At 34.9% G+C, this 19,724-nt stretch overlaps 1 protein-coding gene across 1 annotated transcript in view; it reads left to right on the forward strand.

Annotated features, from left to right (window-relative positions):
* Positions 1-19,724, forward strand: part of LOC137177281 (uncharacterized) — a 227,594-nt gene that overhangs the window by 60,298 nt on the left and 147,572 nt on the right. The gene's annotated exons all lie outside the window — the stretch shown is intronic.

Here is a 19,724-nt window from a genome sequence, read left to right on the forward strand (position 1 = left end):
CTGAAGATATCAACACCTCCATCATCTTTGTTAAATATCCACCAAACATCTGAACATGTGATATGTTTTCTTCTTTGTCTCCTTCTCATGTAGAAACCAACGATCAGGTGTGTTTCTGGACAGAGAAGATGCTGAGTCATGAGAAGTGGAGATTAAACCCACTTTAATACAGTACTTATACAAACTTTTTATCTTTCCACTGATAAAAAACTTCTGTATTTTTATTAAGTTGTATCTGTGTGTGTAGAGGAAGCCTTGCAGGAATTACAATGAAGGTGGCTGTTGGAAAGGTGACAGTTGCCACTACAGACATGTTTGCGAGTTCGCCCTGAAAGGAAACTGTCCCAACGGATCCAACTGTCGGCTGAAACACCCCGGAGGTGATTATGGGAAAATAGGAAAAATCCTTCCTATTGTAAAAATAAAGGTCTGGAAAGGGAATGGGTTATATAAGAGGCTTGTCCATTGGATAAAAAGAACAGAAGTTAATGAAATAAACATTTAGAGGTTTTAGACTCTTATTTATGAAGAAAGATAACTACAGTATTACATTCTTAATTCATTTTACAGCAGACAGCAGTGTTGCTGTACCTGAATGTTGTTCAGCAGTACAGAGCTGATAAATGTTAAGTTAGATTACTTAAAGCTGCTGTATGGATTATCTGCTGTTATTAGTGATTGTAAATACAATATTCACTCTCTATTTAACTTTTCTTTTGGTCTCCACCAACTAATAAGAAAAATATTCAGCTAAATGTTCCACTTTATTCACTGAGTCGTCACTAACTTTGTCTGCTGTTACAGTACCTGCTGGGCAGGTAACATATAGAAGGTTTATCAGAGCTTTTAAGAAAAAACAACAATGAGCTAAAAGAGGCGAAAAAAGCTCTAGAGCTGAGAGTAACTGCAGAATTCTTTATAGGTTTGTCATTATGATCGATATCTTTCACATCACACAGTCATTTGATACATTATTCATATAAAAATATAGATTAGTGCAGCTTTAATGCCCCTTAAAAATAAAATAATAATCACTGTTAGTGTTTTTAAATGTTTCATCTTGCTCTATTTCATCAAGCAGGCACCAAACCACAATGGCAGTTTGAGGGAGACAGTGGGACATGGTATGAGTTCATATTCAAGGTAAGTTATCTGCAGAGTGGACTTCATATTTAGCTGAGAAACTTTATTCGTCTGTGAATAATAAATACATTTCAGCATTATTATGATTTGAATGGCCTTTTTTCTGCAGAGGGGCACAACTGAATGTTCAGTAAACAGCGATGAAATCGAGAGGGAGTACCAGAAAAACCCCAAGAGCAAAATGCCCTTCACAGTGAACAGAAACTACTACGAGCTGGACTTTGAAGGTTGAGTTATGCTTTAAATATTGTGATAAGAGAGGGAGGAATTTCCTTGAAAGAACTGCTCTATTTAAACCCAATGAAATATTCATGAATTATTCATTTATCACTGGTAATGTTATTCCTACAAGATGGTGAATTGTATGCTAGCCTGTAGAGAAATTTCCCCTTTTTGCATCTTCAGCAGACCTGGTCTACGCTGTAAAAGACTCTATGTTACACTTAAAGGAATATAATTTCATATTTTTGGAAAATCGTTAGATGAGACGATTGATGTACTACCCTCGTATTAGTGGGGTAAATATGTTCAGCAAGCAGCCTGTTAGCTTAGCTTAGCATTAAGACAAGATGCAGGAAGAAACATTACATAATCACAACTTACACTTTGGGTTTTGTACAAATTAAACTAACAAAATATAATACGGTTTAATTAATGAGCTTTAGAAGTTCAAGTAGGCAGATTTTATCTTCAGACAGAGCCAGGCTAGTTTTATGCTAAGCTAAACTAAGCTAAGCTAGCTGTCTGCTGACTGTAGCTTTTCATTTAGCATACAGACAAGAATGATAACAAGCCTTTCATTTATCTTTCAGAAAGAAATCAAATAAGTGCATTTCCTAACATTTTGAATTATTCCTTGGAGTTAATCAATTGGATGGGGACAACAAACACTATGTCTACTCCACCTATAATAAGAGCCAAATTATCTAGTTCTTTCCATGCCCCTTCTTGTGGACAATGAACAACTAATAAAGAATCTTAGCTATAATATACTGTAACTTCATCTAAAAAGACTCCTGAAACATCACATGGAAAATTCAATTGTTTGATTTTCTTATTTTCCACAGCGAAGATCCAAATCAACCTGACGACAAAGACCAGACGCAGGGTCAGACATGTGTTGTTGTGAGCACCAAAGATTTCAAAGACTTCAAGAAGACAGTTGTGCAATACCTTACTTTAACTGGAAATTCATTTATTTTGTGTGTTTGGAGAATATTTTTTATTTTTGGATTTCAATAGGTTTGGCTCTACTTTGGCCTCTTTATGGGAAATCTAACATTGTGTTTATATAGAGGGGAGTAGACGATACGATTAAACCATCCAGTAGGCTTGGTTTCCATAGGGTTTATATCAAAAGCCTTTGAAGATTACTAAAAATATCCAAATACTGCAAACCTGCGCTGAGATATTGTACTGTACCACTTTGCTTTTTTTTTTTTTTTTTTTTTTTTACAAAATCTCAGTTTGAATTACCATTTCTAATAAGTGATGCCATCATAATTTGATTCGTCTCATAAGACACATACTTACTGCACACTGCCACAGCAGAAGGATGCAAATAATTTATGGTGCCACAGAATTTGAAGAAGAAAATACACAGACATAATATTTAATGTTACATTCATGCTGCAGCATATTTACATGCTGACAAACACATCCCATCAGAAGAGGAACGAGACAAAGATCTCTTACAGTATTAATGCTCAGGGCATGGTTCACAACACAAAGGCACACAGATGAAAAACTCTTCACACCTTTTATACCTCAGAACTCTTCCTTCTTGTCAAGGCTGCTGCTTCTTGTTTCGTTTCTATCTAAGGTACTGTGGCAATCTTGCTACCCTCTGATGCACTATTTTAACCTTGGTCTTTCTAAACAGTTAACAGCAAATTCTCTGCTCACACTCGCAAAGACTGAGATATCTTTGGTTATATACAGTCCATGAACCTTTCTGTTAATATTGAGTAGTTTAGTGTGTGTCAGTCAACATGATGCTGTTTGCTATGTTGATGAGGAAGGATTAACTTACTATGAAGTGAATGTATGATGCTGAAATGTTTTTCTGAATGGTTTAAAATATATGGTACAAAGTGATATGAAGTATTCAGACAGTGACTCTGAAGTGTGAATATTGCCTTTAAAACTAAATATTTCTCCAGTGTAAAAAAAGGTTATTTGCCATTTCAAGTCGAAGTCAAACCTCACCTTAAAAGTCCAGAACAAAGGAACTTGAATTCTTCAAGCTGAAGCGTTGTTTGGAAGCAGAGAGCGATGTTTGAAACTGGTCCTCGACCAGTTCGCTGACCAGTCTGCCAACTAGGAGTTAAACTGGAAAGTCTCTGTCCAGAGCAGCCTGAATGACTTGACTTCTCTTTAGCAGTAGTTACACACCGCTTCATCACCAAGACTCATCTGTAACACGGGCCAATCCGGGTCATAACGGATCACTGTATAATTGCAGTTTGACTCCAGCTGAACCCACATACCTGGACCTGCTGAGACGAAACTTCATGATTCAGGGTTGATGTCGAATAATGTTAAAATTAGAAGATAACTCCTTTAGAGAAGTTGAATTAGTTTTCCCTCCGCATTCCCCATTGTGATATGTTAGCCTCGAGTCACACTTCAAGCCACTATTTCTCAACAATATTGTTTTATTTTTATTATCATTTATTATTTTTATTTATTACTTTATGCTTTATTGTGTGTCAAGACGTTTAGCTTTTAATGAATAAAAATAAATAATGTTTTCATTTATCCCAAGATGATGTGTGATTTCTTTGAGCAACAGTAAACAGAGGTCACTGCTTGGAGAAGAAGCTTCAATTCAAGCTTTAATGTTTCCTCCGGACACTAAAGGTTATTTGTGGAAGGTGGTGCCCAGACGAGGTTTTATATTAATAAAAATATTAATGTTCCAACATGAACAGTGGAAATTAAACATGATTACATGTGTAGTAATTATATTCAAACATGTGCAATGTGGGAGGGGAACCCCAGTCTGTAGGGGCTTGACTGAGTGACGTCACTTCAGCTGTGCTCCAAGATCATAGTGGTTGTTCTGACACTGGCACTGAAATGGTTAGGAAAGAGTAGAGCAGCCAGACTAAATGCACACACAAGATAAACTCTTATATGAATATGTCATTTTGGAAGGAGTAGTAAATTCATGCACTGATCAACAACATCTGTCAACAGAATGTGAGAGAAAAAGTATTATGAAAGGCAAAACATGTCTTATTCCACCACCTGGTTCACACACACACAAAAAGGTGGAGCATAGAAAAACATCACATACAGTATGTACTGTATGAAGGATAACTCTCATCCTTAAAGTATTTTGGTTTAGTTTCTGTGTCTATTAGTGAACCTACATGAACTGAGAGCAGAGCGAGCTTAGTGCCAACACAAGAGGATGAACACCAGGGTTCAGGTAAAGCCTGAAATAATTATAACAAAACATTTCACCAACATTACCTGTGCCATGACACTATTAGGAAATATGTTTAAGTTAAAATGTGTTTCTCTCAAATACTTAGTATGGCTATCATCATTGAATATCTTCATCATCATCATCATCTGACCAGGGCTCAGTGGTCACAACTGTCAGAAGTACAAAATAAATGCAAATACTTAAACTTGAGAACTTGCTGCCAGTAGAAATGTCTCCTGGTCACTCAGTGTCTGAACAGTCCACTTACAAACTGTGGATTAATGGTTATAAATATATATCTGATGTTGGAGGACATCAATTAAAAACAAATTGTGCTGACAGTGGTAAACAACCCTGTTATTATTTGAACTGTAGATATATATATATATATATATATATATATATATATATATATATACAGGGATGACACAACGGCTTCATCAAAGTTTATCTGTAACACATCAAAAAATCAACAACTTGATAAAAACAAGACAGTTTTTGTAAAAAGCCTTTCGTAAAAGCACATTTCTCTTCTACATTGTATTTGTATTTGCTTCATCATACTGTAGACACAGTCAAACAAACATCATCAGCTGACATGTAAACACTTTAAACTGTTAACCTCTGTACCTCTCCCCGACAGAAACACAAGTTATTGTTATTCAATGCATTTACCATAGAGATGAGAATAGGTGTGCACTCAAAATTTAGGGGCGGTTACCTGAGGACAGGCTGATTAGCAGGATGAGACACACCTGGGCCCGGTGTGCCCCATGTATAAAGCCGGAGAAGTTGCCAGCTCAGAGCACGTGGAAAAGACAGGAGTTTGTTGAGAAATTTTTTGTCCTTCAAGAAAAGACAAAACAGTCTGTAGTAAGATAAGAAGTTACTGTTCTCTACAGGTGAGGAGTCTGAACAGGTGCTTGCAGGTAACGTTACTGTTAAAAATTAACTTTGTTGAGCCCTCACAAGCTTTGAAATGTTAGCTTTGTTTTTGATAGACTACATCAAAATAAAGCAGTTTGGATGTGATGAATTCTGGCCTCTGTGAAGGATTTCCTGCTCTCTAGCTGTATTATATCAATGGGACCAACAGGAGGGCTGTGGCTCTGTATGTGGACAATGACTTGAAAGTTCTTAAAATTTCTAAATGTATATTTCAATTTTTCTCATGTTACTGTTAGTATTGGTGGTTAAGTAATTGTAATTAACAGACCATCTATTTCTATTGTTTTATGTTTTCAGTAAGAGGCAGACAAAATAAGATTTTCTTCTAACAATCTGCTTTGTGAATTCTGTATAATGTTTGATAAATCTCTGCCAGTATATCAGGTCTGGACTTGGATTTGATTTCTCTTATTGTAGTTAAAGCTGCACCTGAATCACTGCATATGACTGAGTTGTCTGCTTTATTGTCCTCTATCCACCAAAGTGCACATTAATATTGCCAACATCTCTGCTGTGAATACTGACATCTGATACGTCTGTTTTTAATTCTTAATTCAGGAATGATTACTCCAAACTAACTTCATATGTCTTTATTCTGTAAATATGAACTCCATCCTTGTTGCAGATGAGACTTAACTTCCTTGACTATTTCTCCTGATCTCTATCTTTTGTTATTATTCAGTGAGCATAGATCGATTTCAGGTTCTGGGATTATCCATGATGGTTCAACTGACCAACAGACTGGATGGCACACATTAACATTAATAATACCAATTTCCTCCGCCTTAGACTTTTGCTTATTTCCAAAGTTTGTTTTGGCCTTTCTCTCTTTACTTCCGATTCAAGAGAGGCGATTGAATTTCTGTCCAATTGGTGTCGTCCACTGGGTGGCAGTGCAGGATGACTGGATAGGTGATGTAGGGTTTTGAATTAAAGGGCTCTCCATAAGTTATCACACCAACAAATACCTGCTGGAACACATTTAATGTATTAATGCATCTTACAAAACATGTTCTAACAGGCATTAAATGACTAAATGATGAGCTTTGAGTTTATTATTCTTCTGTATTGGGTCACCTCAGAGTGCATTATCGAAGATGGGATCATCTGCATTTTAATTGTGTGAAGTTTATTTTATCCCTGGAGTGACAGCTGCCAGTGTGGATGATTTTTAACCTCTGATTCCTTCACTGCAGCTCAGAATAACATGAGACAACCATATGATGATAGTTGGAAATAAAATGAATGCTTGTCTTTGACTAAAAAAAAAATCCACACACTGTTAATTGGCTCCATGATTATAAATGCAACATTTCAGTCAGATAGACCTCATCAGTCATTAACTACTTTCCCACTCTTTGCTTCAGTAACAGAAACAGTCTGGCTTTACTTTTTAATTTAAAAAAAAAAGTGTATATATACTTCATTCATGGTTCTGATGATGTTGCTTGTAATTAACAACCTGCTTCTTTCACATGAACGCGCTCGTAATTGGAAAACCCCGAGTTGACTGAGCTAGTTGATAGCAGCTCCTGGTTATCTGGAAGGACAATGTTAGGCTCAGTGAAGCCAGATAACGAAAAGATATCCTGAGTATGTTGAATTCTCTGTAGTACAGGGGCCTGTTTCAGAAAGCAGGTTTTAGGTTTGTTCACCCTGAGTTGAGGGAAACTCTGGGTTTTCAGTTTCAGAAAGAGGGCTAATTTAAACTTGGTGTCAGTTACCGCAGTAACTGACTCTGTGACGTTAACCTGCTCGCTGGCAGGTTTTCTTCAACAAACCCTGAGTTTCTCTCCGTCTCCTCCCTCTTACAGAACCAGACACACTGTTTCATTTCCTCATTCATTCAGTCCGTATCAAAGCGCATTCATTAGCAGAGGTTCACTATCTGTCAGAATCTAAATCCTGGTTGAATATTAGTTTAGTTACTCAAGGATTACCACTTTATATAACTATATATTTACATTTTATAGTATCATCACATCACCAGCACAGGTCCTCCGACAGCTGAAGAGTCCTTAAATCAAAATATATAGTGATTTCTTCTTCATGGTACAAATTGTTCAATAGAAATGGTACACTGCAGGATTCAGAGCGCCTTAAAAACCTCAGAGAAAATCCAGCTTGGTTATGTGTGAAATAGAATATCATTGGTTACTGGAATCATTAGGAATCTTTGTTATAAAAGATGCTAAAAATCAAACTTAAGATCCTTTGTGGTCAAGTTCAGTAACACGCAACAAAGCAAACTGTAGAAGAAATTTTAGAATCAAACTCCAGACTGCTGATTAAGAGGAAAATGTTAATACTTGAGTAACAGATCAGTACTGTCCATCTGGTTTTATACATGTACACATGTAAGGCACAATAGCTTAGGCAGTGCATGCAGTCCTTGGTGTATGTGATGTTTGTAAATCCTAAAATAGTCTGGAAATGCAATAAAAGGTACAGAAGCCTGAATAAGATGAAAGCAAATAAGCTTATGTGAACCATTTTCTTCCAGGATTTAAGGGGTGATTCTGATGAAACTAGCTCAAGGAATAAATTCCACTCGAGCCGTTCAATCACTCATGTTATGAACACAAAACGTTCCTGAATAAACTGAGTTGGGATTAATCTCAAACTGTGACATTTGCACTCCCAAGAATGTCAAGTACAAAACAACAGGAAACCTCCAGCATTTAAAGAACACAGCATAGAAGAAGAAGATCCCACCTCAACCTTTGGTCCTTCTGGTCAAGTAGAAATGGATCTCAGGTGCAGGTTAATTTACTGAGGCCCAGTGGCCCGCTGAATGTCAGCAAGTAAGAATTTAAATCAGGTCAGATTAAAAATACAGACAATAACAGGATATAATAAGATTTTAAATCGTTACTTTCAATCAGTGTCTTTTTTTTGAGAGAAATCAAGGCTCTTCTGTCCACAGTAATTAAAAGAATAAGACTGGTAAAACAATGTGCAGACTATATTTTGCATTCAAAAACAAATTCTCTGTTGTTTATAAGGCATTATATCATTATAGTCTATTTAAATTGGACTGTTGGATTTTTCATACATTTAAAAGTATGATTGTATATTTATACAAACCTTTTATAGGAAATGATGAACTCCTTTGACTTTAAAGGTCAAAACCACATACTTTCAAAAGTGCAACTTAAAGATAAGAGTAAGAAATACTTATTGAATATAACTTCATACTTCAACAGATGTGGAAGAAATACTATTTTGCTTACCTACAATATGTAAATGACACAATAAAACATATATCTTTAATTCAATATTTCACTGCATTTGTTAATAATAAACTTTAAACCATGGAGAGAAGACTGTTAAAATTAATCTAAATGTCAAAAGTTCTTTTAAATAATAGTTGTGTGAAATTACTGATGTGTTAACATGAAAGCAGTGTTTAAAGGTTGTAGCTGCTCAAAGTGAAGATTAGACCTTTACTGTTATTGATTTTACAGCAATGACTCTTATTGTTGTTGTTGTTGAGTGAAAATCTCACATGTCTCACATAACTTTGGGGATTAACCTTATTTGTTTCCCATCGTCACATTTCACTTTGTGGCAACTCAAAATTCGTAGTTAAAATGGTCCAATTTCATCACATCAAACAGCTGGTGTGACAATAATTCTTAAGGCCCGTATGTACATTGAAATAGTTGTTGGTCTCTAATTGTTCCTCCTGTTCATATTTGCCCTGAAATACTGTCAGACTTAAATGTAAATGATGGGAGTCAATTACTCAGTTCCTGAAAAAATGCGTTGTTAAATTCAACTTAGACTAAAATGAAGGTTCAATAGCCTGAGTTAGATAAAATCAAGAGGGTACCCTCCACATTTGCAGCTTTTCAATATGAAATCCCTAAAATGACGAACTTCAAAACACAAGACAAAACAAACCAAAATAATAAAGAAAATGTAAACAACACAAGTTAGACTTCCAGTATATTTTAGACATGGACTTTCAGAACTGTATGTTGGTTTTATGGTTGGTGGAGAGAAGCTGTGGTGCATCACTCTGAAAACTGAATACGTGATAATGCAAGCATATTAGAAATCCAACATGTATGTTTTGTCACGTACTTACCAGTGATACGTGCAGGACTAGTTCTTCTCAAACAAGCTCTAATTTCCTCTGTGGTTTAGTCAAACAGGAAGTCACACTTGACAACATGCCCTGAGAAAGCAAAGAAGAAATCTAGAGAAACAGAAGAAGCAAAGCAATAATCTTTATAAACATTATTACTGTATTTGTTTGTAGATTTCTTCACTCTGTCATTTTCCACTAAGTGAAGACTTATTGTATCTTTGATTTGTATAATCTTAATAAGTACAAATTTTTCTTTTCAATTTTCAGACTGTCAGGATGTTGCATCCACTCATCTTACTTCTCCTATTACAGTCACAGGGTAATTTCAATAAACCATGCTTGAGTAATACATGGATGTGTTTTCATGTGCTGGAAAGCAAAAACACAATTCAGCTTCTGACAAAAAAAGAAAAAAAATCCTTTTTATGTAAGTGCAATGAATGAGATGAGATTAAAAAAAATGTCATGAATGTAATACAGATATCAAAACTAATATTAAATTATAAGAAACTGATCATTAATTCAAGAAGGAAGGCTGGTTAGAGTCTACAGTTAAGCAGCTCTGTGAGGCTGCACTTCACAACACCAAGTGAGGTTTCCAGTGTGAATTCAGTTGAAATTTACAACAGAGATTATAGATCAAAAATATTTTTTGTGCACTTACTAACTGATTAAAAATGAAAATACACAGTTGACAGTTTACTTTAACTATGGCCAGATTAGTCTTGTAGGAGTATTAAAGAACAAGCTGTTGTCCTCCTACAACCTGCATTAGTTAGTACAATATTGACTAATTGAATATTATACTGTTCAGTAGCTTTAACTTGTGTAATTTTAAAATATCACCTGAATAAGTGGTACATGAATACACAACTTTCTTACCAGAACTCCAGAACAGCTCAACAGAGACTTAACATTTAAAAATTAAAGGGAAAAATGTTTAGTAGTGACAGGGTGAAACGGTCTCTTCAGAAAACTGTAATGTTTGAAATGTTGAAAATGTCAGAATCAGTCAATTCTACAATCAGAACAACATGAGAGAAACAGGAGTTCATTCTCACGCTCACTTTTCAAATTTAGTTTCTCTTTCTGTCCGTCTGCAGCTGCTGAGATAAAATGTCACACTGGTTGTTGTTAGAAAAACAGGAAGGTCAAAGATTGAGAAACAGCTTACTGACAGTCACTGACTTCACTTTGCAATGAGAAACTTATGACAGTCTTCAGTGTCTCCATATACAGCATGTTGGCTGAGGACTTTTTTATTCCTTATTCAATGATTACATATTTGTTAGTTTTCTTTTAACTTTTTTGGATTCACCTGACTGATGGACAGTCTTTCAGAGCTTTGATTTTCCATCACACCATTATTTATTAAGACCTGAGCACTGAGTAGTGTGAAGGCCCTGTTGTAATGCAAGGAATTATTGTTTTTTGTCCAAATTAACCACAATTTTCGAAACTTTCCACATGCATCAGAATTGTGAACATTTATATGTTTTATGGGTCTTGGACATGGGTGTTGCAAAATGGCTCGATAGCGCCCCCATGAAATGTTGAATCCCCCACATATAGGTTTCACCTAGATGCACCAAATTTGGAAGGTACATGTATCATGTCCAAACTTTCAAAGAACCTCTTGGAGCCATACCCTAAGCCCAACAGGAAGTCAGCCATTTTGAGTCAAAACGCCTTCAATTTTGGTAGGTTACATCTAAAGACCTTTGCGATACTAAATTGCGAAGCTTTTCGGTTTTCATTGAACACCATTGGCGTGGCGTGCTAATCAATTTGGCCCAAATCATGTTTGGGGCTTTGAACAGGAAGTTGTTGTAACTCAACTTTACATTGTCCAATCCGCCCCAAATTTCTCATGCTTGATAGGAGTCCAAGCCTGAACACATCTACATGTCAATATTGAGTCATAGTCCTAGCGCCACCTACTGACAACAGGAAGTCAGCCTTATGTGACAAACATCCTCCGATTTACATGAAATTTACATGGTGTGGTCTGCACATGATATACAGCAACATGACATATAATTAGTGGGTGTTCTTTAGAGTCACAGGAAGTGATAGTTATCTCCTACATGCAATGTCCAATTTTCATGAAAATGTATATTGATTATATTCTGGTAAATGTATTGCTGCATTAATATTTCACTTATGTAGTATACACAATTTCTAATATGTCATCTCCAGCGCCACAAACTGCACACAGTAAATAATATTTTACCCATTCACAAAGTGTCCGATAATTCTGAAAATTCAGCGCCATCTCAACGGACCTCCAGTAGCGATACGACAGCTGGCGCTCCGTCCGATGCATGTGAGGTGTGAGGGCCCGTTCATCGCTGTCTATGATCTGACTTCCTGGATATTAAATGTTCATGTGCAATTTTCTGTAGTTGTCCCAGTAATATTTGTTGTTAAAGTGTTCTGTAGTAGCATATTACATGACATGGTTAAGCTACATTTGAGTCAAGAAAAAGGTTATAAGTGCAGTTAAAAGAACAATACTTTCCACTTTTATTTTAAGATGTTTGATTTGAAAAAGAACTTAATTCTAATTATAACTATTCTAATTATCTGTTAACTCCTCTTACTCTTTTATCTGTTTCTATCTGCGGATGTATCTTGTTTTTCCCTCTGTATTGAGTGTTTTGTCAGTGATTGTGATTTAACTGTGTACACTCTCAATTTCGGGTGCAAATTCAAGAGGCTTATCTCTGCCCAGTTACCACAGTTGTCAAATCAAGCGCACCTGCAGAGCAGCCGCCTCACAATACACTGATATAACAGCTACATGAGTCTCATATTTTACCTGCAAAACTTGTATTTTAATGCTGTTGTTCATTGTTTGTGATGTAAAAACGTCAGAGAAAGTGCATAATCAGTTGTATTGGTCTCTGGTGCGTTGGTACCACGTCCAGAGTTTGCAGTGTTTTATGAATGTAGTTGTAGAGGTGTTCTACATTGAGTCACTCTAAACGGGTAGAGTTGGTTGCATGTAAGTGTAGTTTCAGTGTCTTGTTTTGTTGTTGACACTTGGAATGTTAATAGTGAGTGTTGAAGCACCGCTGTCTTAATGAAATCGAGCTTCTCCCTTTATGACAGTTACAGAGTGACTGAAACATACAGTAATAAAATATGAAATGACGGCGGCTCGTCAGGTGTCTAGACGGTAACCCTGGATTTGCGAAAGATCTCACGAGAGTGATCCCAAATTCTGATTTTTTTTTTTACTATCACTAACTAAATGTATTTTGTGCCTGAACCTAACCAGAAGTTAACCACAGCGTTGTCACAGCATAAAACATAATTATTTTCTACAATGCACACAATGAAGAAACAACACGTACAAATCTCGCGAGAGATTTGCAAATCTAAGGTAACCATCTAGACCTAGATTCGACCTTGCCCAAGGACACTATAAAACATTTATAGTTTCCTTGATCTTGCCATGGATGGATGTTGCTGTCAGCGGCAACCTTTCCAACTTTTCCACTTTCTGAATACATTTTTAATCTCTATATACTTGAAATATGTTTAAATATCAACAGAATCATTGTGAACTTATGTGTCTTACTTGTATTTAAGCCAAACTGAGAACAAGGAAAATGTGGCTGTTTTACTTTCTGTTCTGGATCACAGTGAGAGTCAGCGCCATTAAGTTTTGGATAATTTTAAATGTTTTTAACTGACATGTTGAGAAAATTTTAATATCATGGTATATTTCTGTGCATGTTTTGTGTTATATTTCAATTTTAATTTTGTGACCACATCCTCTGGTTAAATAGATAGTCCAGCTTCTGTTTATCAATGCACATGCCCACATTTACATTAACTGTGACAACAGCAAAATAGTTAAATATATAAATATTAAATTTATTTTTGAATGTATTTATTCATTTATATATATATTTATTTAGATATTCATGTATTTATTTATTCATTCATATATTAATTTATTTACTTAATTATTCACACATTTATTTATCTATTTATAATTTTTTTTTATTTATACCTTTATTTATCCATGGTGTAACTTGCTGCAGTGAAATAAATAAATTTTTAAAAAATTGACAAGGAAGAACTGAATTGGATATCTGCGATGCATATCCAGACTAGTTGTTAAATGTATCTTAAATTTATTTTTGACTTGTACAATCAACGTTGTCGGTATCTTGAAATACAATTTCTACTAGTAAGAATGTTATTGTGGATCTCTTTAATGATCATTCAGACTACTGAAAATACAGTTTTGACTAGGAAAAACACTATTATGGATATATAAAATGTAATTACAGATAGGAGTGTGGTTCGATTAAATGTTAACGACTTGCCATAACAGACTATAGTGTAGCCTACCTGCTGCGGGTCACTAAATGTGACAGAATATAGAGTTATGACCCGGCTCTTAGGCCATGACAAATAAAGGGAAATACCAACGGATGTACCCAAAATCAATCATTTATCTGTAACACTTCCTCTATTCCCTCATATTTCCTGGTGACATTTACTTTCACTTTTACTTTATCTGACATCGTGACGCAGATTCTTTTCTCCATCTTAAGGTAATGTAACCGACAGTTTCCAATGTTTTACACTTTAATGGCTCTTTGTTCATGTTATTATTAACTACTGTTAAATTAGCTCCTCTATAAACAACAGAAATCTGTCGTTTGGTTGTTAAAAGTGTCGTTTGGAGCTTAATTGTGAACTCACAATTAACGCCTGTAACATTTTCCGCCATTTTGCAGTTGAGTTTGAATGTGTGGAGTAACGTTAACAGTTGAAGTAAACTGATCGTCAGTAGTTCAGCACAGTGTTTTTATTACTGTGTCCCAACACTTTTCAGGTTTTCCTGCCTGAATCAGCCTGTGGAGGAGGCGGAGATGAGCCGCTGCTCTCCCCGCTGTCTGAGACCCTAAATGTGGCTCCGCTCAGCCGGACAGCCGCTGGAGAACAGCTTTGACTTCATGTGTCTACAGGTGAATATAGACCTGTTTATATTTATACTACAGGACTCATGTGGAGACAGAGGGGGAGATTTAACCTGATCATTTATTTCCGTTTTTTCACGTCGTCAAATATTAGACAGAAAAAACATTTAGTCAAAATCACAGATGGAAACCGCTGACCTCTCTCTCCTCTCAGGACAAGGACACAATTTAACAGATGTGTGTTAAAATAGTCCAAATGGAGCCCAAATGAACAGAGAAACCTATTTTTCTTGCTGTAATTATTCTTCCTGTTCATACTGACCATTAGAAGATCCCTTCATAATGACCTTACAATGGAAGTGATGGAGGACAAAATACACAGTCCTCCTTCTGTTCAAAAATGTATTTAAAAGTTTATCTGAAGCTAATATGAAGCTTCAGCGTCCAAATGAGTCAAATCAAGTAGATATCTTTCAACGTTACAGTCTTTTTAGTGCCAAAGTTCTTTTTGTTACTATACTTCCACCACAGCTCAACAGGGAAACACTGTCAGAGGAAACACAAAGAGGGAATCTGATGTTAAAAAGACTGTAAATGTGTCAGATATCCACTTGATATGACTAACTCAGACTGCTGAAGACTCATATAAGCTTCACATCAACTTTTAAATGCAGTTTTGCACAAAATGACTCCGTCACTTATGCTACTTTATGCTCCACTACATTTTACTCCAGTCCATTTATTTGATTGATTGATTTGTTTATTGTAGTTAGTTTACAGATTGTGATTTTACATTTTGAAAAAATCATACATATAAAATCCAATGCAGTGTTAAAGATCAAACCAGTGCTCCTCAACTTGTTTGGCTTGTGACCCCTGTGACCAAAAAGCAGCATCTAGTTGGGACCTCTTTACTTTTCAGATGGTTTCATTTATAGAATTGCTAGTGGGTCCAGAGAGGTAAAATTATACAATATTTCACTGAAAAGCAAATATGAAGCTAGAAAAAACAAATAAACACAGCAGCAGAACATTTAGTTTTTCTCTTTTCTTTCCTTTCTGACCCTTTGGGGGGTCTGAACCCTACAGGTTGGGAACCACTGGACTAAACACCAGCTACTTCATTTTTAAAAAAATATTATGTATTAATTTAATTAAAAGTAATTCTTCCATTGTTTCTTTTTTTAAGATGTGTGTGTTGTGTCTGGTTGACATGTTTTGCTCCTAGTTATGGAGGTTTTATATGGAGGGTTTTAAGGGCTGAAACTAAATATATAAATACATAAATAATATAATGCTTAAATAAATGAATGAATAAATAATTACTTAATAATAATTGTCACCATAAATAAATAAATTACAAATTAAATATGACTTTAAATATAAGTTAAATTTATGTTTGTTTATTTATTTATTTATTCACATGTATATTAATTACTTCATTCATTTATTCACACATTTATTTATCTATTTATAATCTAATTTCATCATTTATATATACTTTTATTTATCCATAGCGTAACTTGCTGCAGCAAAACAAATAAATGTGTCAACTTCATCCATCAAAAGTCAGGGGGCGGGTTAAAGACTCTGATTGGTGAATGAACAGTATTACAGACCAGCAGGATCTGAGATCCTGAATACAGCTTCATTCATTTCTGTGTCAGTCGGGTCAATATCATTCCAATTCATTCAGTGAAGCCGTCAATCTGATCTAATAAAGCACAGGAACTGTAATTTGCCTCCATCTGTTCAGCTACAGCCGACATATCTACTATTGTAACACACAAGATTTAATTTAAATCTGCACCAGGTGCTGCCATCTTGAATTAGGCAAAAGCAGCAGATTCAAGTTCAACCACCAATCACAGGGCAGAGTCCGACCCCCTGACTGCTGATGGATGAAGATGACGCATTTATTTATTTCACTGCAGCAAGTTACTCTATGGATAAATGGAAGTATATATACAGAAAGAAAGAAAGAAAGAAAGTTATAAATAGATAAATAACATTTATATATTTAATGTCTGATTTAATTTGTGATTTATTTGTGGTGATAATTAAGCACTGAATTACACAATTATTTATCTATTCATTTATTTAAGCATTTTGTTGTTATAATTATATATTTACTCATATATTTAAGAATTAGTTATGTAATTATTTATGTGTTTATATATTTAGTTTTGGCCCTTAAAACCCTCCACATCAAAATAGCAGAAGGAAATGTTTTTATTGATTTATTTCTTTTGTTTCACTCTTTCTTCATGTTTGTGTTTTAGAGGCAACAGTAAATCAACAGTTCTGTCTTAAGGAAACTGATCTTCTCTCTTTATGACACTAACTTACAGAGTGACTGAAACATTTAATGAAATATAAATAAAATGACAGCTGCTCAGTCAGAAGTTCGTCATGTATGTGAACCACTTCTTGTTGTTCTGCTGCTTTTACTTCCTCCTTCACTCTCAGCTACAGCTGTCAACAGAAGCCTTTCCTACTTTTTAACTTTCTGAATACATTTATAAATCTATATATACTTTATAAAAATGTTTTTATATGTTTTTAAATATCTTATCTTACTTCTATTGAAGCCCAACTGAGAACAAGAAGATGTTGCTGCTTTACTTTCTATTATGGACCGCAGTGGCAGCCAACAGTAAGTTTTAGATCATTTAAACTGTTTTAACTTTTATAATTTTTTAACTGACATGTTGAGAAAATTATGATATCATGTTATGATTCTGTGCATTGTTTGTGTTATATTTTTTGGTTTCAATTTTAATTTTGTGACGACACCCTCAGGTTAGATAGAGTCTAGTTTCTGTTTACCACATGTACACATTTACATGAACTGTGACAACAGAAATGTATATTTGAAGCCTTTTATAACTGTGAATATTTGGCTGTGAACAGTTTTATAAATCTGGTTTAAGGAATATTGATGTGATGAGGGGTCATAAGGCAGGTAAAGAGGTTTTAAAGGGATATTTGTCCCCTAAATTAGAAATAGACTAGAATCAGTGATGGAAATTAGCTGAGGTGCTTGGGTACCACCTTAAGTCCACCTATTTAGAATTAATAAGATGTATATAAACATTTACAAACATTAATATTTAATGAATGTTTATAACACACTATAATGTAGTTGTAAGTATATGTTAAAAGGACGGATTCACATTTCAAGTCTGTCTTAAAATAACAGTCAGGAGCCCAAATGAACATGTTTTTCTTGCTGTAATCATTCCTCCTGTTCATACTGACCATTAGAAGATCCCTTCATAATGCACTTACAATGGAAGTGATGGAGGACAAAATCCACAGTCCTCCTTCTGTGCAAAAATGTATTTAAAAGTTTATTTGAAGCTAATATGAAGCTTCAACGTCCAAATGAGTCAAATCATTGACTGTCACTGTCCGAGGAAACACAAAGAGGGAATTTGATGTTAAAGACTGTAAATGTGTCAGATATCCACTTGATATGACTAACTCAGACTGATGAAGCCTCATATAAGCTTCACATCAACTTTTAAATGACTGTGTGGACACACTGTGGATTTTGGCCTCCATCACTTACATTGAAAGAACATTTGAAGGATCTTTTAATATCCAGTATGAACAGGAGGAATGATTACAGCGAGGAAAACCTCTTTCACTGTTCATATGGACACCTGACTGTTGTTTTAAGACACAGTTGAAAAACTGTTAACCTGTCCTTTAAATGTTTATTAATGTACAGTATTTGTCAGCAATTATAACTTCTCCTATGAAGACATATTTTATATTATTATAACTGTTTTACTAAATTGTCTTTATCTGATTACAGTTATGGATCCCACATGAGGAGTTACAATCATTGACAAATACATTAACAAACACTTATATTTGCTTTAAAAATTGACATTATAGTGTGTTAAATGTTAAATACTGCTGTAAATGCTAAACAGGAGGCTTTAAATAAAGTTTTACTGCTTGTTATTTTGAATATTTCTATGTTATGTTACTTTATGCTCCACTACATTTTAGAGGAAAATATTGTACTTTGTACTTTACTTTTTATTTAGTTTTTACTAAAACTAGAGCAGGACACACTTGATTAAAGAAAAAATACATTTCAGTAATTAAACAGAGAAATTTGCATTCACTTGTATTTAATTTATTTTATTTTACAGAAGAACCACTCTACGGGAAAATAGGTGACAAAGCTGTTCTCACACCAACCTCTGTAGTGAATCCCATCACCAGTATAGAGTGGAAACATGGACCTGATCTTGCCATGGAGTGGTATGGAGACGAGACTTTCTCCTACCGACACTTCAAAGGTACCACTTTAATCTAAATCAAGCTGTTTGGTAGCCAGAGATCAATGATTTTATACATTAGTTTGAAGATTTTGATACATTTAGGTTGAGATTTTGGTTTAAATTAGGGTTGTTAATATTTTCTCAATTAATGGATTATATTATAATAGATGGGTTTTGAATGTGTTTTCTGCATGAATTGAGTTTTTTTTGAAGGAGTATAACCCATTCAATTTGACAAATACAACTAATACTGACCCTGAATTTTCACCTTTAGTAAAGTATTGAGGCCCTTTAAAGATATACTGTTAAATAAGGTTCACTTTAATGTGTTTTGGTCAGAAAAGCTCTTAAATTGTGCAGATTATCCCGAAATAACTGAATATGTTGCAATCCAAAGATTTATTCATTCATTATCCCTGTAAAACCCAATTAAATACCTTAATTACATAATTATCAATGGGTAAATTAATAGAATTATGGTTATAAAAAAGGGATTCACTTGCTTTTTTGTGGGAAATCAAAACTAGAGATTTTTTGTATGAAAATCAGCTGTTCTACAAACATTTTTAGTGTTTTAAAGTGCATATTTTTCCAGCTGCCCACTCTTAAATGACCAACACTGGAAATAAGTGACTCTAGTTGACAACATAGTGTAAAAAAAAAAATCCCTGTTTAGAAGCTAAACTTGTGCGTTTTTGCAGATCGTGGTTCGCTGAACATTTCAACTGGAGCGCTGACGATCACAGGACTGACTCCTGACGACAGCGGCAACTACACAGTAGAGATCAACAACAAAGTCACCAGCAAGACTCAACTCCTGGTTATCTGTAAGTGGAGGAATTGTGTATGAAGTTTGT

Source organism: Thunnus thynnus, chromosome 24 (genome assembly GCF_963924715.1).
Source record: "Thunnus thynnus chromosome 24, fThuThy2.1, whole genome shotgun sequence".
Taxonomy (NCBI): Eukaryota; Metazoa; Chordata; class Actinopteri; order Scombriformes; family Scombridae; genus Thunnus; species Thunnus thynnus.